Genomic DNA, 24,780 nt, shown 5'->3' with positions numbered 1-24,780 from the left:
TGGAAGCTGATTCAGTTGCAATGCTTACTGAAATCTATATTGTTGGTCGTACTGTACGTACTGATAGGTGTACACTGAAAAATACATCCATAATTTCCTAGTATTTCAGATTTCGACACTGGCTGATGCAACTGAAGGGCCCAAATTCAGGCACCCAGTCCTTAAAGTTGGCAATACTAATGTTCCACCAGTAATACTGTGTGATCAGGCATTTCCTTTTACAGCAAACCTAGAGAAGCCAATCGCAATTCCAAGCGCTCAGGCTGAAAAAAACATTTAATTACCAGCTGTCAAAATACCGACGGATTGTAGAGAAAGCCTTTGGCAGGCTTAAAGCTCGCTTCAGGTATATAATGAAGTGCATGGAGTGCGATGTTGAGAATGTACCAGTTATTCTGCGTGCATGCTTTACACTCCATAACATCTCTGAACAGTTCAGATTCAATATTGCAACAATGGATTCATGAAGCTGAGCAGCCAGCACATACTACAGACATGCAAGTTGCGAATGGCAAAGAAGTGCGTGCTGCTCTTGTTTAGTACTTTGCCATTCTAAATGGAGGTGGTAGGTGACAACGATGCACCATGCAGTCCAGCCTCAGTGCAGCTTACAGCTTATGTGAAAGCAGAGATCAGCGCAGCATAAGTACTCCTTTGCCTTGATGAATCTAGCAAGGTCCACAAGGATAAAAATGTCTGAGTGAACACTGAGATGTTCAAGGCAAACAGCAGGGTTCGTGACCTCCTGTCAACGGATGCAGCTGTGCAGACATTTACGCCAGTTAAATCAATGAACGCCTTGACTCATTTCTGAGGAAGTGGCAAGTGAGGAGACAGTGGCAGAAGTCTCCATTCTAGAATGTGTTACCTTGGTACTAATGCATCTGAAAACTGACCTGTCACTGACATGTTTTGTTCCATTGGTTGGGAAAAGCGAATCCATTATCAGCCGCCATTTTTATAATGTGCTTCGAAGTCTTGCAGCAGTCCTTGAATGTTTCAACCCGTTACCTTCAAGAGAGCGAATTGGAATATGCTGAACTATTTTTCAGATTTCCAAAAAGTGTGCATTGGGCTAGACTGTACAGAAGTTGAAGTGGAGAATTTGCATTGTGCTGCTTGTCATACCTTGACATATTCAGATTACAACGGCCATCACAATGCTAATATGCTAATCGGAGTGTACAACTCTTGCTGTATCAATTTTTTTTGTAACTTGAAACTTGAGTTTCCCTTGCAGGCTTGCTCATGCTGGTAAGCAAAGGGTTTTGGTGGCAGGGCATCAGACAAGACACTTGTTGAAAAGTGTGGTGTCCTGACAAACTAACTTGCTTTAGAGACGATGTCACAGTAGAAAACGGTTTTAACGTAGACTCCTTGTGTGCATAGCTAGGTGTAAGTGGAGAGCAACCCGCATTTTTATGCATTCAAGCCCAGTTCTCATCATGCAAACAAAACAGTGCAGATTGCCAGGAAAAGAGTGCACGCCAAAAGAGCGATCCAACAAATGAAGGTCTCCAAGATTTGCTGGGTTCAGTGGTGCATAAGCAACTGAGGCTACAATGAGAAAATCACAAGGTTTGCTCATTGCTCATCGGTTTGTTTATTTATACATTGTAACTGTTCTGATCTCTGAGCTACAGTTTGTGCTGGGGGAAATGGTTGGGTGATCATTATTGCTGTTCTTGTCAACCTCTCAACATCAACACTTGCTGAAGAAAGATTTTCATGAAGTCACAGCAGCCACAGAACTCCAGGTGGTCAAAATCCTACCTCATAATCTGTGTCCTACTATGATATATTTTCATGGAAGAGCGGCAGAGGCATTCGTGAATCCAGTTATTGACATGGCTTGACATTTCATTCTTACCAACTCATTTGTTCGTCCATGTAGCTAAGGGGCATTCCATTTACATGCAGTGCATCGTGCATACAAGGAAAAGGAATTTCGAAGGATAAGCAATGATGGCAAGTGCCGAAGCAACTTTGAACCTGCTATGAAAGTAACAGCTTCTCGTATGCTCTATTTTTTCAGCAATGGAAAGCTGTGCTCCTGGGGCAACAGACCGAAGCTGGCAAGCAGGAAAAGAGGCTGGCAGAAGAAGCTTGCGATTCCCATTAGGATGACTGCACCCCAAAGATCACAGTGGTAGTTAATGGTGGCTGGTCCTACAGGAGCCATGTCACAGGTACTCTGCTAATTCTGGTGTAACAGTCATCATAGATGAATGCACAAAAAGGCTCCTCTGCTTAAGTCTGAGGAATAAGCTGCGCAGCACTTGCGAGGTCTATGGCAGGAGAGACGTTGAGGCAAAAGAGCATACCTGCTACAAAAACTGGGACCAATGATCTGGAGCCACGGAGGCAGAAGTTCTTGTTGAGGGATTCCAGCGAAACATGAAGATGCGGTGTTCAGTACCACACCTTTACAGGTGACGGAGACTAGTCTGTACACCACCAAATGCAATCAAAGGTTGGCTCCAGTCGTCTTGTCCAGAAGCATGAAAGCACAAACCATGTGGTCAAGTCCTACATTTCCCGTCTCTATGCCATTGCCATGGAGAGCAAAGGTGGCCGGCCTATGCTATCGAGGAAGAGAATAAAGCGCGCAAAGAATGGGGCACACAAGACTGTCTTCAGTCGCTAATCCGAATTGCTGTGAGAATGTCTGATGAAAGAAACTGTTCTGAGATTTGGTCACTGACTTGAGAAGCAGTCCAAACCATGTGTGTGGATGCCATGATGGCTGTAAAAGTTACTTCTGTGACCAAACCAAGAGTGAAAATTGATCAGAGATGCTCCCTGCCATGCTGAGAAAGATGACTGCCACCAGCAGTATTTCGAAAAAGGCTGACCGTCTCAAAACTGATGACACAACTACTCTTGCTAAGCCCTCTAATTTTGCAAAGCTTTGTGGTGGCAAGCAGATTAACCGATGCCAGAAGTGCTCCTATAATCATTGTTTATAAGCTGCCAGACTGGACTTCCAACTAGGGCCTCAGTGGCACGAAAAAACCAGGAAAGCTATAAGTTGCCAGCGCTCTAGCGCTGTCTACAAGAAGCAGGCCGACAAGAAAGTGGCTGAAAAAGACAAAAGGTTGCTTCAAAACAGGTGACTTTTTGACAGCCGTCACCAAAAAGTCCGTGCAGATAGCACCTCATCACCTCACTATGGGACAAATAGTATGAAGCCACCAGACATGCCACCTGAGGAGTTTGTTGAGAAAGCAGAAATGCCATTGAATGGCCATCAAAAGAGGAGGTGTTAAACAATATGCCTGTGCACTTTGAGAAACACAGTAGAGTCAGAGGGGTTGTAGACTATACTGAAATTGCAGTTGAACGGTCGAGTTGTGTAACATGTCGGCTGCTAACCTATTCCCAGTGTAAATCAACTCACACCATAAAATTTCTTGCATGCGTCAGTCCAGGAGGCACAATCACTTGTATTATACCCGTGCTACATGGGTATGTTCGAATGGCATTCAAGTCTAATCACATTTGGACTGCTCGGGTAGCGGCGGTGCTATACGGGAATTTCCAAACGCATTCGAAAGTTTTCGAATCCTGTCGCTTTTGGCAGGGGCGCTTCTGCCATTAAGTTTTGTTTCTGTAAGTATAGGAGCAGCAGTTGATTCACTGCCTATACTTCGCAATATACAGCTGCTGTTTTCATAATTAAACTGCTTTACTTTTATAAATATAGCTAATATTGACTAATAAGCTTCTTTATGACAAGCGAGTCGCCGGTACAAAAATTTTGCTCAGGCTTGTTCCTTTACGTGTGCAGTTCCTAGCCACTCGGCCACTACATAATTTTTTAACCGCGTTTGCAACCGCCAGTTTTCTAACTCCACTTTTGCTGCGGTTCTCCTCGCTGTTTGCTTGTCATTCTACATTCACCCTGGAAACATTGCAGAGATGAGTGACGACGGAAGAAATCGAGCTGATGAAGCCTTTCAAATTGCTCTATATGTGGCTGGCATCGTGCAGCTGGACAGTGAAATAGAAGATCAGCTACATCTCTTTACCGCAATGATCGCCGGAATTGTCATGCGATCTGCGAGAAGAGCAAAAGGAAGAGTATGGGCACTTCCACGCAACGAAAAGTGGTTCGAGCATGTCGTTCCCCAGCTAGGCGAAGAGGAGTTGAAGAGGCCTTTCCCTGTCACGCATGTGACTTTCTGTTACATCACAGACACGTGCCAACCGATGCTGCAGCACATGAATACCAATATGCGCAAGGCCATATCTGTGGAGAAGTGGGTTGCCGTCGGGCGCTTTAACTTATGCGCCTCGGCAGAAGACAGAACTGTCGCCTTCGTATTTGTCATCGGCCGGTCGTCGATGAATGCTGTCTGCCACAAGTTTTGTTCTTTCATGGTGGCACCACGCCGCGAAGCGGCTCGCTAAAAAGGGCAGAGCTGTTGTCACCATCACTATAGCAGCGCGTCTGGCACAGCTACCATCGATGTTCTAACAAAATTTTTGCTCCCACGCATTCACCGTTACATAGCTGCTCTTTCTCGCTCCTCTAGATTCCTCTCCCTGATCTTTAGTTTGTAAATATCACTGTCTTAATTGTACATATCAGTTAGACTCAAATTTATTCATAGTGTATAGGCATTTATAGTGTGTCTTTTGTGTAGTGCGTATTTTATATTGTACTGTGCCGTGCACAATGCAGAGGCCAGAGCAGAGGAAGGTCAACTTCACCAGAGAGGAGCGTGCGATTTTGCTTCAAGTGTGGGAAAATACGGAGTTGAAATCAAGAACAAAATGACGGACGCTGTAAACGTCGCAAGGAAGCGAAAAGAATGGGAATTAATAGAGCGAGAATTCAATTCCCAACATAATGTGCCCCCCGCACACCTGGCTCCAACTAAAGAAAATGCAGGGTGAATCTGAATAAGTGGCGCAAAAAGAAAAGGAACGACACGAGGGAGATATTTATGACCGGTAAGCCATTTCGTCGCTGTAATGAATTAAGAGACCGCAGAACCACTCTGCTGATTGCTTTGTCGCAAAGGTCCAATACTAAAGACTTTGTGCGATGGCATAGAAGCTCATAGTTCACATGACAAACTGTTTTGCAGTGATAACATAGCAATAACGTCAAAAACATCAGCATTCAGGCACTTCCGAGCTTTAACTCAGCCGAATAGTAGGCTGCCGTTTCTGGAGCTTCATACGTCATCACCACTGCAGTTTGCAGCCAGCTTTTGGACAGTTGCATTTTGGAATGAGCATTGCATTCAATGTCGAAAAGGTGTATAAAATACATGCGAACATCATATTCCGGCTGCAAAAAAACAAAAAAACAATAATGTTAATAATAACATGAACAAATCACGTTGACATGAAAAAAAAAGGATTGCTGTTTTATCTGCTTGAGTACACACGGAACTAAGAGCTGCACAGCTAGCTCAGGCATTCTAAAAATCTTGAAAGCTGCAAAATATTCGGTGAGGAATTATTCCATTCCTCCTATCAGCAGTTTTTGTGATCATCCAGGCGGTGGTTCAGCAGCACCTATCCAGCTCATTGAGGAGCTGCAGCAGGTCGGCGCTATCGCCTCCAACATGGGGTTCGCTTGCCGAACCCCTTTGACAGCAACCGTAATCGGCACCACGACCTGACCACTGTAGGCAGCTCGCAGCCAGAAGCTACACAGTCTGTGGCCACCCTACCACCCCTCGAGGAAATATCGGAAGTGTTTCATGGCCAAACAGATTGTAAGTAGTTCTGTTTCAAATGTGCTATAGCACTGCTCAAGGGACGCCAGCTTCTTGGAGGACAATGGCTGCCAAGTACCCGCAGCAAACTGCTGCAAGACAGTGTTAACGGCGATGTCCGATGCGATGTTGGAGTGTCAGCGAGGAGTGTCGCGCTGGCAATGGCTTATTTGATGTCTCTAAACGGCGTGTCAGTAGTGGGGTTCCATGCTACAAGCTCAAGAGTGGCAACAAGCACCATGGGTATCCCCATCCTAGATCGGACTTATGTGGTGCCAGTCACTTCCTCATGAGCAGAAATTTTACAGCAGCACTACAAAGCAAGCACGCTTTGCCAAAAGTAACCGAGCAGCCGCGAAGGCTGACGGAGCAATCTCAAGACTGATTAACTAGCTTAATATTCTCATATATTTGGTATTGTGGTCACTCTGTAGCATATCTATGAAGCATTATCGAAAAATGCAGTGTCAAGTCATGCATATTTTAGGCAAATTTCAAACTTAACTACAGCTTACCTTTTACAAACTAAGGGTATGTTGCTACCCTTGAAAACGACTATTTTTTCAAAAAACGGCGAACCTTTTTTAAAATATGTTTTAGGGGACTACAGACATTAAGAGTTGTGCTGCTGCAAAAATTATGTCCATATGTGGTTTTGTTCAAATGTTACATTTTTTACAACTATTGGCAGACCTCTGCAACCGAAACTAACATTTTGTGAAAACGAAATTTAGATATTAATCTTTAATGAGCTATGGTAGGGTAAACCCCCCAAAAAATAGAATTTGCAATTTTGGCCCAGACAAATTGAGTGCACTATGAGGAATAAACCTGTGGAAGTGTGGCCTCGACCACCTGCTCAAAAATGGTTTAAATGCCGCGCCGAAGTGTGCCACGCACTCTGGCGTTTAAAAATGACGGACGGAGTTCGGAGGCCGGTTTGTTTATAGTTGTCTTTCGCAGTTTTCTTCATTATGGCGCGATTTTCTTTTGCTTGGGTATGTGTGGCAAATAAATGATGTGCATTAAAAGATCATATATTAAAAATAATTTTATAGCAGATGTGCCACTAGTGGTGCTCTTGTAGTGTTTCATGTTTGTTATTGTTTGCATCGTTTTAGTCGTGGTCGTGTCTGTTTCGAGTTTCAAACATATTGCTTGCCAAGAAGATGGCGCGATCGTCCAGCAAATGGACCAGAAAGAGAACTTTCAAAGGTAATCAGTTCACTAGCAAGAAGGGCAGTGAGAAATCGGCATGACAAAGCGCAAGCTTCACAAAACTTGGTGAGAGGATCAGTGGTGAATCCTTCAATGTAGACGGGGCAAGTACGACTGGCTACTGTCTAATCGACTTCGCTCTTCTCCGCAGCTTCTTGCAAGATGTTGCTGTGTGTAAAAACTACAAAAAGGCGTCAGATCCAGGTCTTCTGAGTAAATGTCTTCACGGACAAACACAGAACACCAATGAGTCGCTGAACCAACTCATCTGGTGTCGTTGCCCTAAGACATTTGTAAGTGCTGACACCTTGAGGACAGCAGCTAACAATGCTGTAGCCTAATACAATGACGGTAACTCTGCACGAAAAGCTGTTCTGGAGGCTCTTGGAATTGTTCCAGGTGTGTTTTGTGATATTGCCCTCGACAGAATGGACAAAGAAAGTGTTGACAGGGCAGAATTGTATGACTGTCGAGAGCAAGGAATCATGACGGATAAAAAGCAACTCTAAGAAGGGATTTGGAGACACCTGCAAGAATGTCAGCAGTGAAATGTATTCTCCTGGGACATTTTGAGCTTGCATAAGAAGTATGCAAACACAAAACTTCATTTTCTCAAATTGCATTTTTTGCTAATTTCTCATATTCAATGTACCTTTTCTCAGAAGGTATTCATCGGATTCCAGTGAAACATAGCACACATGTACTATAGCCAGTCCTAAATATTCTGAACTAAAAAAATTGCAGATGATATGAATGATAACACTGGAAAAAAATTACACTGCAAGACACCCCCCTTGTGGCTCTGTGCATGAAGTGGTATTACTTTTTGGGAGCAAACTCCAAAAAAAATATGACATCTCTTCAGTTTGGATAGAACCTATGGGTATTTAGAGTAACACTGCCTAATATCATTACACTCCTCTGAGTGGTTAGAGAGAAAAGGTACATTGAATAGTTAAACACAACTGACATTTTGGGAGTGGGACAAATAAGAGGTAAACAATCTAAACTAAAAAAAAAAGTGTCCCATATTGTACACAGGGGCATCTGCTGTGAGCAAACGAAATTTGATGTAAATATCTGCACTTGTTTCTAAAATATGTCAAAAGTAACATGTACCTTTTACCCTACCATACCTCCTTAAAACAGACTTATGTTTGCGCTAAATATGCCGAATACTTTACATTAGTTTGTGGTGAAGTATTTTATTGGTTGGTAGCATTTAGCAATGGTGATCGCGATCATTTTTGTTATTCAAATTGAATAAACTGCCACGTGGGGGCACAAGGCTTGATTGTGTTTACATTGCAGCGACAGGTTGCAGGTGTGTTCTACTGCTATTTAAATCTATTATTGTTTCATCCTAACAGTGTCCTAGATTGTTGTCACACGGAATATAACAAGTTATGGCTAAGTTTCGTGTAAAACAAAGGCCGACACACAAGTTCTGCAGCAAACGGTACACAACGAATGACTCGACGAAGTCTGACGTGAACTTGGCTGTTTCGGCAAGTGAGGTGAAACTGGGCCTGTTGGAGGAAGACTGTGAAGTGCCACCGGAAGGTGTTGTGCTACATGGGAACAGGATTATAAATATCGAAATTCTTTCCTCTGTTTTCGAGTCGCTGGCGTGCCCGGAATGCAAAAACATTTCACTGAAGCTTGAAGAGCGTTCCCGCCAAGGGGTATGTTTGCATACGCTGTGGTATGTACTGCATGTGCCCATGAACATTAGTTTTCCTCATCAAAAAAAGCAGCAAGAGCTCCTGAAAACAATGTTCGGTTTGTCTATGCTATGCGCCAGCTGGGAGAAGGACGTACTGGTGCTGTGACATTTTCGAAGGCGCTCGACTACTGTTCCCTGTTATGGCGCTCGACTACTGTTCCCAAGGACGCGGGATCGAATCTCGGCCTCGGCGGCCGCTTTTCGATGGAGGCGAAAAGCAAGGCGCCCGTGTGCTGTGCGATGTCAGTGCACGTTAAAGAACCCCAGGTGGTCGAAATTTCCGGAGTCCTCCACTACGGCGTCTCTCATAGCCTGAGTCGCTTTGGGACGTTAAACCCCACAAACCAACCAACCAACCAACATTTTCGAAGGTTATGAATATGCCACTGCCACTTTGTCATTCTGCCTATGACAAGGGTTCTTCCAAGCTCTGTGAGACCGCGAAAATTGCCGTGTCAAAGTCAATGATAGATGCTGCCGCTGAAGTGCACCAGGTTGTCGGCAGTAACGAGCGCGGCGTATCGGGTGATGGCACCTGGCAAAAACGTCGGCACTCCTATTTGAATGGTTGTGTCCCTCTGATATCAGTTGGCACAGGAAAGATGATTGATGCGGAGGCAATGTCCACAAAGTGCAAGGCATGTGAAAATAGGAAGAAGTGTTCCACAGGCATTGAGCTCGAAGAATGGAAGGAAAACCACACTGACTGCCAAGCCAACCACACAGGCAGTGCTGGTAGCATATAGGTGGTAGGGCTGTACCATATGGTTGAGCAGTCCGAAACAATGCGCAGCTTGAAGTACATTGATTTTTATGGAGACGGCAACTTGAAAGGTCATGCGGCAGTCAAAGATATCTACGATATGCAAAGATATGCACTGTGCACAAACTTGAGTGCATTGGGCACGTGCAAATGCATGTCGGATGCCGACTGAGGGAACTGAAAGAGACAACTTGTGGACTCTGAGGGAAAGGGAAGTTTGTGCATGTTATGATCGACAGATTGCAAAATTATTATGGTATCGCAATCAGGGCAATGCGGGGAACTGATTTTTATGGAGACGGCAACTTGAAAGGTCATGCGGCTGTCAAAGATATGTACGATATGCAAAGATATGCACTGTGCACAAACTTGAGTGCATTGGGCACGTGCAAAAGCATGTCGGATGCCGACTGAGGGAACTGAAAGAGACAACTTGTGGACTCTGAGGGAAAGGGAAGTTTGTGGATGTTATGATCGACAGATTGCAAAATTATTATGGTATCGCAATCAGGGCAATGCGGAGAACCTGCAAGCTATGAAGCAGGCCACACTAGCAAGTCTGTTTCACTGCAGTTCCACTGATGAAGCTCCTAGACATGGCCTGTGTCCTTTGGGTGTGAACAGTTGCTGCGCCTACAACCGAGTGAAAGCACTGGGCACTGGACGCCACAAGCACAGGGAAGATTTATCCAATGACATCTTGAACAAAGTGAAACCTGTTCTGATGAACTTTTGACTAAATGTTTCCACGGAAAAATGCACAACGCAAATGCATGCTTCAATGGGATGCCGTGGCAGTGTCTCCCTAAAGATGTCCACGCAGGCCTGCGCACTGTTTGGTTTGGACTATACGATTGTATATGTCCCTTGTACATGTGTTGATCCTGGCTACTACACCACAGTAGCTTGCCGCACCACAGTAGGAGGGACCGAAAACGTTTGAAGAACGCCAAGCGCCAGTCAACGACAGGCGAAAAACAAGCTCGAAAAAAGCGACGAGCTTCTAAACCCTCCGACCTGGCGTCAAAGCGCTCTCCTGCAGGGCAGTAGGTGACAGGGTGAGCAAAATGTAGAAACAAATGAACAAGCTGCATGCCACCCTCTAGATGTGGCATCTGCGAGCTGCACAGCAGACTTCTGGACATCCTTTCGTCGGAAAGCAAAGCTTCCATAGCGACCTCCTTCTTAATATTATTCAGAGCACACATATTTCATCGTAAAGTGCATTGTGGTACTTTTCTAACCAGAACTTATACACTTCAGGAACTTTCTTGGTGCAACCATCCACTGGTTGTGCGAACTGCGGAGAAAGTCTGCCATACTAGCATGCAAGAACCATGCATACGACATTCTTGCACATGCATTGCATGGTATCTTTGTGGACTATGCAATTCTTAACAAAGTCCCTGTGGCCGTCACAGACAATGCATCAAACTTCGCCAAGTCATTCAGGTGAAACGTCCCCCTACTTATCGTCTTGTTGATTTTTAGACAGAGTAAAAACTCGAGCCCTCATTTTACTGCCTGCAGGATGATTGTCCTGCAACAACCAAAAGGAAAGGCTGAAGACAGAGAAAAGGTCAATGTGCAGGAGATTCTTCAAGTTGTTTCCGACTTCGATACATCTCCCGACCCAGACAAGCCAAGGCTTCCAAAACATGATCGCTGTGTGGCGAACGCACTTAATCGTAGTATTGAAATATTGAACCGGCCCTATATGAACCGAGGTGCAAGCATGCATTTACATGTGTTATGAATTCCTGCAAAGCCCTGTGGAGTAAACAGCACCATTCCTCTACAGCGTTAGAGGCTGTGCAACGGCCATTTGGGGCACTTTCTAATTTCATGCTGTCCAACAAGGTGTCTCTCCCTGTTCAAGGCCCTGAACCAGATAAGGCAAGAGGCATCCTTAGAGATGATGTCTATCTGAATGAGCACACTCAGTATGTTGACACTTTTATTATACATGAAATTATTTGCAATTATTAGCAGCTCATGTAAGCACTGATAAGGTTGGTTATGCGCACAAGATACTGATAATAAGACTGCCATATCTCAGAGCACTTTGAGCAATTAACACAGTAGAGGCATGTAACAATATTACGCTGTGTTTAAACATACTGCTTCAATACCGATCTTACAGGTTCTATCGAAAACTAGTAGCGAGGTCCGTGGACATTTTGCAAAGGGAAAAATACATCCATTTGCATTAGCAGCACTCAGGACAAGGCAGATGTAAACTATTGCAAAAGCTCTGTAATACATTTGTAGAGTGTAAACAATAACTGGGTGACGCTTTATGAGCAGTATCATTTGTTTGTGTATGCATGGAAGGTATTCGTAGCTGGAGAGAGGGAAGTCCAATTAGATCATGCCATGGTTACCTGCCTTCGTTAGTTAGCATTACAGCAAGCAATTTGCACAAATTTTTGCAGAATAAGAAAGTACATTGACACATCTAAGCCGAATGGAAGTGAGTGGTTCGACTGAGCGCATGTATTTTGCCACAAGAAGCATGATGCATATCTATATCAGAGGAGGTATGGTGACTAGAAGCTGGGAGGTGAGAGCTTTGCAGCCGGCGGCGCGTGCGGCGCGGGCAGCAATAGTTTATGACGGCGCCAGGTGGCACGCAAGTTGTCACTTAGATGCATGATCTCTCCGGCATGGCTAGCGTAGCTTGAGAATGCGGCGAAGGCAGCATGTAGCCCCAGTCAGTGATATCTGTAGTTTTCCTGTTTTTCACCTTGTTCGTCGGACTGCAAAATGCACTCGTTTCGCTCGTCTGTCTTATGAATCGTTCGTGTGCTGTAGTGATAACAGATGGCTGCAAAATCAAAGCGCCAGACTCACTGTTTTGCCCCCGGGTGCACGATGGGGTATGTTTCCTCAAGGAATAAAGACAACAAAGCCTCTGGTTTTTCTGTGCCGGATGATGAGGAGAGGCTTCGAGCGTGGCAGAGAGCAGTTCCTTGCACGGACAAGCCCTTGGAAAAAGACTTCGGTACTGTGCGAACCGCATTTTGGTGAACAATTCATCATACGTGATTACACTCATGTAGTGAATGGAAACGTGGTGAAGATCCCTCGTGGCCGGCCCTGCTTCAGCGACGATGCTCTACCGACGCTGTTTCCAAACACAGCAACTTATCTGTCCAAACGACTACCCCCGAAGAGAAAGTCGAAGACATCCAGTGGAGAAATCATGGGAAAGAAAAGAAAAGTAAGTGACGATTCGCGACACGAGACAACTACATTTGACGATGCGAGTACTGGCGCAACAATGGTTCATGACACATGTAACCTACGGGAGCTGGAACATCTTAGTCCTGACAAGCTACCCACCTAGTACTAGTCGAGAAGCCTTATCGCTGGAGTGCCGGAAACAGTCGCATCTAGCGTTTGCGCGCCAGACGATAGCTTGTGCTTCAGAAAACTCTTGTTGTGTTCCGCGCATGGAGACCACTACCACTGTTCAGTTTTTGTTCCAGGTGTATCGCTAAAGAAAGTGGACGCTTTTGACACTGAAAGTTTGGAAGGCCTCCTTCGCTCCGTTAACGAGATGAATTCGTGCGAGATTGGAGAAGGACCTGATTGAAGAAAAATTTCCCAAGACTGGACAGGTCAAGTACAGAATTCATGTACGCAAGCTGTACAGTGCGAAATGCTTCGGTGTATCACACAGTGAAGGACCATGTCTTCAGTGCAGATACTTCCGTAAATTTCTGCTAAATCAAGCCTCCTATCGAAGGATGAGGGCAAAAAATAATCTGACCGCGTCCAAAAAGCTGGTGACATGTAATATGCAGCTTCGTCGAGAAAGGAAGAAGGTGCAAAAGCTGAGGTCCTCCTTGGAAACAATGAAGGAAGAGAATGCATCTATATCACATTCAAACCTGCTGCGAAGCATTTCTGCTTTACCCTTAAAGCAACAGCAGCAGGTAAGGCTATGCTTTGATGCTTCCAGGAGGAAGGGAACTCAGGGAATGAAATACAATCAAGAGTAGCTTCTTGAATGTATTGTGATGAGAATGAAAAGCCCCAAGTTGTATGAGCATATCCGAAAACATAAAGTAATGGTCCTGCCAAGTAAAAGCTGCCTCCTAAAATACATCAAGCATTACAAAAGCAGCTTTGGTTTTAATGAGAAAATACTCGCCACAGTTGCAGAGAAGACGAAAGGCATGTAGGAGTATTGCCCGCATAGAGGGATCTTAATTGATGAAATGAAACTGTCTGAAAATCTCAAGGTAACCAGCACTGGAAATATCGAAGGATCTGTCGACCTAGGTGCATACTCTTCACAAGCCCAGAGACCTGTGATTATGGCTTGGTTGTGCTTTTTCAGCCATTTTCTGGGAATTTTCATCAAATTCTTGAAGTATTTGGCTCGCATAGTAATGTAAAAGCAGACCTGCTTTCAAGGATTGTTGTTGACGCCACGCTAGCTGCAGAGAGGTCCGGCCTTTTCGTGGACTTCGTTACTACAGACGGAGCGTCATGGAATTGAAGCATGTGGCGTGCTTTTGGCGTGAAAGGCTCTGCAAAGCAGACTGTATGCACAGTGCAGCACCCTGCAGACGCTGGGAGATGTTTGCACTTTCTCTCCAATTTTTCCCATTTATTGAAGTGCGTCCGCAACTCTGTTGTTTCAACAGGCCTTGAAACACCGGAAAGAAAGGTGAGAGTGGATGTTATCAAGGAGGCATGGAAATGCGACAACAAAGACATTGTGAGGCTCAGAGCAATGCCACATGTTACACGGGCAGTGATCGAGCCAAATGGCTTTGAAAAAATGAAGGTCAGTTTTGCCTGTGCTCTTTTCAGTGATGAAGTTCACAGAGGCCTTTATGCATACAAAGAACAAGTGGAAAGCGTGTGGGGCACAGGGTCAACTAGTGCTACTGTAGCTTTTACGAGAAGAATGCGCTATCTCGTTGCTGCGATGACAACCAGGTGCAGCAAGGATGGTACGCGTCCAAATTCTGAAAAATTGTCAACTTTGAAAGAATTCCTGGTGTACATAGATACTTGGGAGGCAAGTCGGGAAACTGCTTCCTTAGTGGTCCAACTGCAGAGGGTCTTCGAGTAACGCTTGCCAGTACTATATCCCTCCTTGACTATGTTACTGGCAAACTTGGTTACAAATATCTTATGACTGCTCGTTTAAGCCAGGACCCCCTAGAAAACATATTTGGAATCCTATGGCAAATGTCTGGATGCAACGATCATCCGACGCCGACACAGTTTCTGCTTTCTGTAAACTGCCTTGCATTTTGCTGCTTGGTAAAGGCACCTGCAGGCAGAAATGTGTCTTCAGGTGTGATAAAGAGCTTGCTGACTGCCGACCCTGGTGCAGCAAAAAACATGCATAACAAGCTCAAAGAACTCATGGACATTGGATGCCTCAATGAAGTACATGATGTGCTTAAAAGTACCGACAATTTGCCGGACCACACTTGTCATGTTTCAGTGAAGAGTGATGCCCGCATCACATATTATGTGGCAGGATATGTCGCACGCAAGATGCTGAAAAAGATCAAGTGTGAGGATTGTGCGAAATCATTGCTTTGCTCAGCCATTAGACCTGACCTTCCGAGTGAAGCCTCTTTAACTAAGGAGGTGGACAGAGGAGGGTTGCTGTATCCTTCCAAGGAGCGTGAAAGCCTCATCCTGAAGATGGAAGATTCATTCACTTATTATTTCAGCTTCAACAAGCTCAACGCAAACAGCATTATGGAATTGATATCATGCTGGAAAAAAATGAATTGAACCTTGTTGGTTGTGCTCAACACAACAAAAAGATGACAAATTGTGTCATTAAGTTTTATGCACTTACAAGATTGCATTTCCTTGTTCAGGCTGAAAACAAAAAAAGACAAGGAAAAAGAGAAAGGCGCAGCTGCTAAAACTATGACGTGTTACATGATTTGATTTGTTGCCTGTACATATAGCGTTCAATCTTTGTGAGCTGCAAATATCTCAATGTAAATAAAAAAATTTTTTTTCTAACCACTGCTTGTACCCCTGCAGTCTCCCGCGGCGCTATGCATCTATTTTCAGTGAGCTACAAGTGTCTTGATAAATAGAAGACTCCATCCATTGGGACATTGATCCTTGAACAGTAAAAAAAAAAAAAATTATGGGGAACAAAAAACATGCACGCAAGCATTTAAGTTCACAAGCGACCTCCTCATACCTTAGCTTGCCAGGTTGTTTCCGTTCTGCGCTTGGCGCACCCATAATTTTATTTCCCAGTTTGGTTTGTACAAAAAGAAATATGCAAAAAAGCTTATAATGCACGTGAAAACAATAACTGAGGTAGAATCAATTCGGGCGCAGAAAATGCCGCGATGAGGTCTGGCCGTTATAGTGCACGTCTGACTGCATGCAAAGCGCGCACTGCTGTGCGCTGCTTGCGAAGCGATCTAACTGCCGACATCAGCGCCGCCGCTCCCACCTCCCAGCTTCTAGTCACCATAGAGGAGGTGCAACAGCAATGCTTGGTATGGCAGAGGCTGACAAGCTAACTACCTTCCAATACCAGGCGACATTAAAAATTATGTAACTGACAAATCCAGACACTGGCAAGCGATTCCTTCACTTCCAACCCCTAGTTCAGGAAACTTTACACATTTTCCTCACTGTGCAGATTTAAAACTTCCTAGGCATCAGGTGCTAGAGCCATGAAGGTCATCTGTTCCACCTTGTGAATTTTTTGCCTAGGTATAGTACCGCAGTTCAGGTAGATCTGGAAACAGCGTTTTAGGGAATGCGCAATGCATCTCTAAACGTTAATTACTGCCCTGCATTGTTTTCAGTACAAATACAGAAATATCAGTGTGCCTTTTTGCATAATACTTATTTCGTACTGCTGAACTGTTTCTTTTCCCTGTGCTTTCAGATAATTCTCTGCTCACACTACATTGTAACGTGGCGCACGCAGTTGTGAAGGGAAATAAAGCGAGCTTGCTGCTAATCCCGACAGAGGGGGGCAAGGACAGGCAGAAGGGAAGCAAAAATATAGAAAGGACAAAAGGTTACGCAAGGAAGCAGCGTCCCTCGCTTTGCAGAGTACCCCTCCCCACACCCTCGGCGCTGAAGGGAGTATAAATAGAACAAGAAAATGAGGCCAGGGCAACCTCGTCCGGGAGCATTCGTGAGCGTGAGTCTTCCGAAGTGCCCGAAAGAGCCGTCGGCAAAGCCGCCAGCGACAGCTCCCCGCAGTCCTAAGTCTCGTCGTCGGAGTCACCGCTGCAGACACCAGCGACAGCTCCCTGCTGTCCTAAGTCTCGTTGTCGGAGTCGCCGCTGCAGACGCCAGCAACAGCTGCCCGCTGTCTTAAGTCTTATCATCGGACGGCCGTTGTAGACGCCAGCGTTAAAACCAGAGAAGAGAAAACTAACGTTAAAACCAGAAAAGTGCCACTTCGCCTAGGAGGAACTGCGGTTCCTAGGTCACATCATTAACAAGGATGGTGTTCGGCCAGACCCAGAGAAAACAGCTGCAATCGCACAATTTCTACCGCCTGCTGACAAAAAAGCCGTGCGCAGGTTCCTTGGACTGTGAGCTTATTATCGTGGATTTGTCAGGGACTTTTCGCGCATCGCCGAACCGTTGACACCGTTCACAAAAGCTGACGTACCTTTTAAATGGGAAGCGCCGCAAGAAGAAGTCGTCAATGAGCTTAAGCACTGTCTGCAGTGCGCTCCGGTACTTGGTCACTTTGATGAAAACGCAGAGACCGAAATTCAAACCGACACGAGCAGTGTGGGCCTAGGAGCCGTTTTCATCCAAAAGAGTGCTGAACAGGAGAAAGTAATCGCCTATGCTAGCAGGTCCCTCACAAAACCCAAAGTCAATTACTCAACGACCGAGAAGGAGTGCCTCGCAATCATCTGGGCCACTTCTAAGTTTTGTCCATACCTATACCGTCGACCATACAAGGTGGTAAGTGACCACCATGCGCTCTGCTGGCTGGCTAATTTGAAAGACCCCTCCGGCCACCTTGCCCGATGGAGCCTACGTCTTCAAGAATTCGACATCACAGTCGTCTACAAGTCAGGCCGCAAGCACTCCGATGCAGACTGCTTGTCACGAGCCCCCGTTGATGCGCCGGCGAAAGAAGACGACGAAGACGGCTTTATGGGATAGGTAAGTGCCAGCAGTTTCGCAGAACAACAGCGATCAGACCCTGAGCTGAAAGGGCTAGCCAAATACTTAGAAAGAAAAGACCGCTTCCCCTCCTGCTGTGTTCAGGCAACATTTATCATCGTTCGCGTTAAGCAATGGCCTCCTCGTTAAGAACAACTTTGCACCCAACAGGGCCGCGCAGCTTCTTGTTGTGCGTAAAAACCTCCGGCAGGAAATTCTGCAGGTGTTGCATGATGAGCCCACAGCAGGCCATTTCGGGTTTGCAAGCACGTTGCGTTGAATCCAGGAGAAGTACTACTGGCCGCGACCGCCTGCCGAAGTTGCCCACTATGTGAAGACATGTCGTGACTCGCGAGTGCTGACGACGCAAGATGCTGCCAATCAGACCAGCAGGACTACTATACCCGATTCCGCCCCCGGACCTGCCCTTTAAATAAATTGGAATGGATCTCCTCGGCCCCTTTCCAGCTTCGTCTATGGGTAACAAGTGGATCATCGTGGCCACTGACTACCCTACCCGTTACGCCAAAACAAAAGCACTGCCCAATGGTACCGCGGCAGAAGTTGCCAAATTTTTTGTCGAGCAAATTCTCTTGCGACACGGTGCCCCAGAAGTGCACATCACGAACAGGGGAACGGCGTTTACGGCAGAGTTAACACAAGCTATCCTGGAATAACCCCGCCGGGGTGGTGCAGTGGTAAGACGCCCGACTGCTGTGCCGGAGTACCCGGGTTCGAACCCGACCTCGGTGGCTGCGTTTCGATGGAGGCGAAACGGAGTGGCGTCCGTGTGCTGTGCGATGTCAGTGCACGCTAAAGAACCCCAGGTGGTCGAAATTTCCGGAGTCCTCCACTACGGCGTCTCTCATAGCCTTAGTCGCTTTGGGACGTTTAAACCCCACAAACCAACCAACCAACCTATCCTGGAATACAATCATACAAGTCATCGACGAACAACTGCATACCATCCCCAGACCAATGGCCTTATGGAGCGCCTGAACAAAACGATCGCGGACATGATCGCCATGTATGTCGATGCTGAACACAAGACCTGGGATGCCATCTTGACGTATGTGATCTTCGCGTATAACACGGCAGTCCAGGAGACGACCAGAGCGACCCCATTCAAGCTTGTGTACGGCAGGCAGCCCACGACGACGCGCGGCGCAATGCTTCCGCACGTAACCAACGAGGACAACTTTGACGTCGCCGCCTACCTGCTGCATGCAAAGGAAGCCCGAAGATGTGCACGGCTGCATATTAAAGACCAACAGCGCACCGACACCCGACGAAACAACTTACGACGACGCCACGCAGAGTACAACCCAGGAAACCAAGTGTGGGTTTGGACTCCGATTCGCCACCGTGGACTAAGTGAAAAGCGGCTGCGTCGATACTTTGGGCCATACAAAATCCTTCACCGCGTCGGACAACTGGACTATGAAGTCATTCCCGACGGTACAACAGCCTCACAACGGCGACAAGCGCGCCCAGAAATCGTGCAAGTTGTTCGTCTGAAGCCTTATTACGCGCGCTAACGAATCCGTTGTGTTTAAACTTTGTAATGTTTCTATTTAAGTTGCTTTATTTATTTTGCTAAACCTTTCTTAGTTGCTAAACCTGCAAAACTGTGTTGTTTTTAACAGCCGCCGGCATGCGGGCTTACCACTGTGATCCTGGCAGGTGTATCAAATCTGTATCCCGTGTTTGTTCATACTCGTTGTCGCGACACGACGCGTCATTTTTTTTGTCGCAGAAGATGCGCCGAGATCTGTCTCGAAGATTCCGATCACTTGCGTATGTTTTGACTATGTTCCAGGTTGTGCTAGTAGCAGTTTGCGATGTTATCTAGATTTTCTGAGCAGCCTTTAAATTGAGAGTTGACGAGTGTGACGAGCATTCTATATTCGATGATCGACGAGCACGTTTGTTGCTATCGCCGCCGCCAAGTTGCTTAGTTCTTTTGCGGGCGCAAGTCAGCCCAATAAAGAGATAATTTCAGTACCATCAAGCCTGTGTCTTCTTTTGGTGTCTACGGCCTTGTCACCACTACGTGACAATATGTAGGATTCGTAAAGTCGGTATGGGACCCTTATTTATCCACAATCATATTAGCTCTGTTCAAGACATCAGACTCCTTCATGCTTAAACAGTCCGACATAGTAGTCCTATGGGTGGCACTGTTGTATTAATAAGGCAGCATTAAAGGCACCGTTTTTCAGAAAATTCAGCATTTTGACCGAGAATTGACCGAGTTCTCAAGGATGAATGCAAAAGTTTGACAGGCATTGTGCAGGTTCTCACGAGGGCTAAGGCACGTGCTCTAGCTGATAAGTCGGAGATGAGAGGGCCGAACTAAAGGGGGCGTTATCACCCATGTACGCAGCCTGTAACTTTGCGGAAGTGTGGTCAAAAAGAGCAAGGATATGGAGTCCAACAGAAAAAATAATAAAATTGAAGAGCAACTGACCACATCACACCGCGAGGGAATGGTAAGTGTTAGCTTCCCGGTGAGCAATGGAATACTGTATCGTCACTACAGCTCTAACAAAGGCCGCGTCTTTGACCAGCTGGTAGTGCCATGCAGGTATCGGGCCGATACCTTGTCCCTTTGTCACGGAGAGAGTTGGTTGGGACACTTGGGGGTCCATAAGACAAAAAACAGAACTCTGCTGGCTGGGTTGCTTCAAGGATGTTGAGGACTATATCAGGACATGCAACATTTGTCAAAGAGTGGGGAAGCCGCACTATAAGCCGCGAGCCTTACACTCACCTTTACGCCTTTTAAGGTAATTATTAGAGTGAAAAGACACAAGCCCAACTGTAGCTGAATACATCTTGGACTTACTAGAAAGGCTTCATCACTTTCGAGAAATCACAGAAGCAAACATGAAAGAGGCACAATCAAGAATGAAAAGTTATTACGACTAGAGCTCCTCAATACTAACACATGCGAAACTTCCCATAGAGCCCATGTACCAAAAAGCAGCGGTTTTGATTGGTCAAAGTTCGGGTGTTTATGAAGAGTGGTGTCACCCGCGGCCATTAAAAGAAACTGCGTCTAAATTCCAAACTTTCTGATTGTTGATAAATGCACAACCATTATGGAAAATTAAATTATTTCAAGACTTGCAGCGGCAATAATTCCTAGGACAACAGGCATATAGTTTGTTAAGATGAAAAAGAGGAGAGAAAAATTTGATTTCCAAAAGGCAATGGCAGCAATAGCAAAAAGCTTGTATTGAGCGCTTCCAGATGACGCGACAATTCATAGACACCCGAAAATGCGTACAAAATTCGGTCACTTTTTGAAGCGGAGTTTCGTAACTGGTATGATCCAAAAGCTCTGATTACGACCGTAATTCAAAGTTGAGATCGTATCAGGAAGGAGATCAAGTTTTTCTGCTACTACCATCTTGACTGAATAAGCTGGTGACGTATTCGTGGACGTGCCGTGGCCTACGTGAAAGAATCTGGAAGGTGGGCCTTAATGGTGCTGTGTGCAAAAATGCCAACTGGTGCTCTTCTACTGGCCACTACTCAAGGGCAATGGATTACCTACCTAGGGACAAGGCAGTGATTAAAAACCGGCGTCTTACCATTGCTGGGGAGACTTTTCTTCAAAAATCTCTACCAATATGTAATCATGTTAATAAATTTGCACTGCTCCCATTTCAAGAGCTCCTCGCCTCCATGGTTCCTCAATGCCTCACCTTGCTGGCCCTACCAGCATCGCAAAAGCTTAAATAAGTATGGACATTTTGGGCTAGCTGGAACATATTCTGTGTAGCAGATGCACCGTGCACTTCGGTCAGCACATTAATGTTTGCTAGATTTGCTCTTGCAATATTGGGGCATAGATCTGTGCTCATCTGTTACTTGGTCAACATACATTTTTTTTCACAACTCTTATACAGTTGCTTGCTTTTCATGATTTACAATATGGCTGTTGCAAATGATTTTGTGTTCATTACTTTCCAACCCAAAAATGTCACTTTGACTTTCGTTCATCAGAGTTGCAACATCAGTGGAAGACTTCTTCAAAATTCAGAAGTGTGTACTGTTACCCTCTGGGCAAAAGGCAAGTGACTCAAACGTGCTCAGAACTATTATTTACATGTGGAGCACAAGCGTGAGGCAACTACATTTTTAAACAAGTGTGGAAAGATGCTCAAGAAGTTTTCGAGTTTAACAGGGGATAGCAGATTTGACTCCCAAGGATTCAGTGGAACCGATTCTTCCAGCTCCGGATTCACTGTCCCTGGTCAGACAAGTGTCAAAGTCAGCCCCTATGCCAGAACAACATCGCTATGTCTCAGAAGGTGTTGATGTGCTCATTCGCTGCAGCAGGAATGAAAAAAATACTCCCGTGGAAAAGACTGTCTCATACTTGAAGTAAAATAACCTCTCATTGCTCACCGCTGACGAAGAAGGAGGCTTTGTCGTCATGCCAAATAACTTGTATTCTAAAAAAGCTAGAGCAGCAATTGAGTCTTCTTTCAAGAAATGCGATGTTAATCTATCTAAAGTCAGAAGTGCAGCCAAAAGGTTGTGTGAGCGCATAAACTTAGACAGGCTCTCTCGCTCCATCAGTGAAAGCAGCAAGTTATCCCTTGATATGTTTTTCACAGCAAAAACGCACAAAGATGAATGCCCATTCCGAGTGATTGTCTCAGAAAAAGACACTCGGCAAAAATCCGCAGCCTTATTTCCACAAGAAAAACTAAAGCTGCTGGCCACAGATGACCCGTTTCTAGTTAAAAATTCAAAAGACGTCATTCTCTTCCTGCAATATAACCAGAGTAGAGCCTATCTGGGTTTCTCAGTCGACGTAAAAGATCTGTATTATTCAATCCCTCATGCTGAATTGCTCCAATGTGTTAGCGAGTGCGTCGACCAGCATGGCAGCGTAGCTTTTCAAAATGCCAGCGGCATTTCAGTTGACATTCTCGAATTACTGTTTAATTATCTCACATCCACCCACACTGAGTGGAACGGCTCGCTCTTCATACAAAGACAGGGTATCTGTATCGGTTCATGTATCACCCCCATCTTGAGCGATCTGTACCTTGCCAAGTACGATAGAGCACTCAGTACGAAGCTAGATAATTCACAGGTTCTCAAAATCTTCAGATACGTGGATGATTATCTAGTACTTTTAGACAGCCACGAGAATGAATTCTTACCCCAAGTTGGCAGTGTTTTGGCAAATTTTAATCAATGCTTATATCCATTGACTTTAACGCATGAAATCCCGGAGGACGGCTTCATTCGCTTTCTTGAGCTCAGGCTGCGGTTTTCTCCAGAACGCGTGTGCTGGTCCTTTGAGCGAAGAGCCAACAAGCCGGTCTTACCTTACGATTCCGCGCATTCCAAGCTAATTAAGAGAAACATTGCGCAAGCTGCCTTTAATAACGCGTTAACTAAGTCCTGTGAGCACTCTTTAGAAGACCGTTTTCAAAATCAAGCCCAGAGATTGCTTCAATTCGGATACCCGGCAACACTTCTTTCTTTGATAGGCGAGAAAATGCTCAGCGCCATGCAAAACCAAAAGTCCATTTCATCGAAAGAAAAAGATTGGAACAAGAAATTTACCGTCATTCCGTACATTCACCAGGTATCTCACAATTTGAAAAGAATTGGGAAAAAAGTAGGAGTAGAGGTAGTTTTTTTTTTGCACCTCACCGCCTTTTCAGACTTTGTAAGCGCGTTAACAAGCCAGCCGGACGAAGGAAAGAATGCACAACAAAGCATAAAGAACCGTTTGTTGTATGTGCCACAGAAGTTGTCTATTCTATTCCTCTTTCCTGCAGCAAAGAATATGTTGGGCAGACAGGTCGCTGTGTAAATAAAAGGCTACAGGAGCATAAATTGAACGTAAAAGACAAGAAATCAAGCAACCTGGCTTTGCACTGTCGAGACTGCTCACCCTGTAAGAGCGACCCTCCAAAATTTGCGAACACCAGAATCTTGGCAAAAAACAAGAATCAGCTGATGCGAGAAATAATTGAAGCCGCTTTCATTGACAACCTGAAAGCAGACTGCATCAGCGTGCCTTTAGTAGCCCTCCTAGAAAAAGAGATAGCTTTCTTGTCAGAGTCTTTACGAGTACTCTGCATCCCAGCTATGTAAAATACTTTTCCTTACTTCTGTTTCGTTTTTTGACCTGCTAATTTTGCCTCATTTACGATATCCATACAACTGATTTTAGCTACTCATTGAGGTTTTGCTGTTAATTGTTACCTCATTTTGTTAATTCTCACCTCACTGACGTCATCTTTTCACCTTGTTTTAGCTCTCGTTGAATTTGTGATTTTAATTGTTGCCTCTGATGAAATTTTATCTGTTTTTATCTTTCACCTCACTGAAATTTTTTGGCAGTTTTTTGTTGGCTGCTTTTCATGCATCTTCACCTTTTCACGATTTTGACTTGTTTATGGTTGGCTCTACCATGCCATTTTTCATTTATCATGCTGCATGTTGTTTTTACTTGCTTCTATGCCTTGTTTTTATAGCCTCTTCTGTGTTTGTCGTACCGCGGTAGTTTCTTTTGTGGGGCGGCCTTCTCGTACTGAGATTGTGATACGGCTACTGGGATTGCGATTCTCCATCTGAGATTGCGCGAGATTGCGATGCTGCTACTGAGATTGCTATATCTGTCTTTTGAGTGCGCTTGCGTGTTCAGTTCCTCTGTCAATTATAAATGCGCGGATCAAAAGCGTCCAAAATAAAGTTGTAAGTTCAGCGCAGTTGTGTGTGTCCCTCGTCCTTTGTCCTTGTCTGCCAGCGCTGCGACACCATAATGTTTGGCAAAGCACATGACATACACACTAAATGACGCCGAGCAGGACGTCATTTTACATACACGGAGATTGTGCAGGTTTGTTTTAATTTTGCGCCTGGCAAAATTAAAATGTTTGCTGTCAGCTTCAGTAATGCATATCTACATTTACAGGAGAATGAAGCTGCCAACAGTGTGCGGATGCGGATGGAAGTGGATGTCCTTAGCAAGGATATAAAATTTCCGCTTAGGAAGAACTGCCATATCAGTAGGATTGTGACTGTCAAAAAAGATTGCCCTGAAATAATGCACCTGTTTGAATGTTGACACATGGAGAAAAAAAACAAGATCATTTCTGTGACCCTTGACATAAACTGGCATTTTGACACAAAATTATTTTTAT

At 45.1% G+C, this 24,780-nt stretch overlaps 1 long non-coding RNA gene and 2 pseudogenes across 1 annotated transcript; all 3 read left to right on the top strand.

Annotated features, from left to right (window-relative positions):
• Positions 1–6,824: 6,824 nt before the first annotated feature.
• Positions 6,825–19,822, top strand: LOC146208010 (uncharacterized). Its single transcript, XR_014704650.1, has 3 exons — positions 6,825–7,019; positions 7,105–7,246; positions 16,347–19,822. It is a non-coding gene; the product is annotated as an uncharacterized LOC146208010 (long non-coding RNA).
• Positions 8,602–9,733, top strand: LOC146208012 (uncharacterized; annotated as a pseudogene).
• Positions 9,733–10,492, top strand: LOC146208011 (uncharacterized; annotated as a pseudogene).
• Positions 19,823–24,780: the final 4,958 nt, after the last annotated feature.

The sequence above is a fragment of the Amblyomma maculatum genome, chromosome 1 (genome assembly GCF_055883805.1).
Source record: "Amblyomma maculatum isolate TAMU_Amacu chromosome 1, ASM5588380v1, whole genome shotgun sequence".
Classification (NCBI taxonomy): domain Eukaryota; kingdom Metazoa; phylum Arthropoda; class Arachnida; order Ixodida; family Ixodidae; genus Amblyomma; species Amblyomma maculatum.
The sequence above is the reverse complement of the archived record's forward strand: the minus strand, read 5'-3'. Positions and strand labels throughout refer to the sequence as shown.